Source organism: Perkinsus marinus (assembly GCF_000006405.1).
Source record: "Perkinsus marinus ATCC 50983 genomic scaffold scf_1104296966226, whole genome shotgun sequence".
Classification (NCBI taxonomy): domain Eukaryota; phylum Perkinsozoa; order Perkinsida; family Perkinsidae; genus Perkinsus; species Perkinsus marinus.
Window position 1 is genome coordinate 125,831 of NW_003204003.1, and position 978 is coordinate 126,808.

The following is a 978-nucleotide window of genomic DNA, read 5'->3' on the forward strand; positions in this document are numbered from 1 at the left end:
ACGACCTTCCTGCCGTCCACCTCACGAACCCGACTGCCAATGTAGGACATTGTCGAGCAAACCCTGCGATGGCATATCAATTCCGTTCAGCGAGTTGGGCTGATGAGAGCGGAGCGAAGCGCGATGACTTCACGATTTGGCGTTGTGCGTCATGGTACGCGCAAACCGTGAGAGTACTACCGTCTAGCTTTAACAGTGTTGTTCACGCGTCAACAATGAATCTTTTAACGCTTGAATGAATCATTGTGGTGCCTAGCTGAGTCATTATGAAGACGAATGAGGATTCCACCAGGGGTGGATTGGCCATCATTATTCTGTACTACGGTATATCTTGGAGTAGTGGCATAGCCGCCCCGCCCGAGGAATTGATCGTACTAAGTCATATCTGGAAGTAATGGCATAGCCGCCCCGCCTGAGGAATTGATTGTACTGAGTTATATCCGGAAGTAATGGCATAGCCGCCCCGCCTGAGGAATTGATTGTACTGAGTTATATCTGGAAGTAATGGCATAGCCGTCCCGCCTGAGGAACTGATTGCCGTAAAGCATATCCTGGTGTGGTGGCATAGCCGCCCCACCCGGGGAAATTGATTGCACTAAGGCACATCCTGCGGTGGTGGCATAGCCGCCCCACCCGGGGAAATTGATTGCACTAAGGCATATCCTGAGGTGGTGGCATAGCCGCCCCACCCAGAGAAATCTCTCGAGTTCACACAGAGTCCAACACAACACTGAACTGCTATACATTGCAGGTGAGTCAATCTCTCATGGAATCCCGAAAGCCACGATTCTCCCTACCACGGAGTTTACTTCGAACTCAACGGGCGACTATACGGCCAACCTCTCAGCTACTGGTACCTACAGTAACCGCACCAAAGGAGATGAAGAAGCCCACGTAAATGAGTGGGGGAGGAACTAGATACTAGTGCCAACTTCACTTCAGGCACGGAGTATCCACTCGAATATGCATCAAACCGTG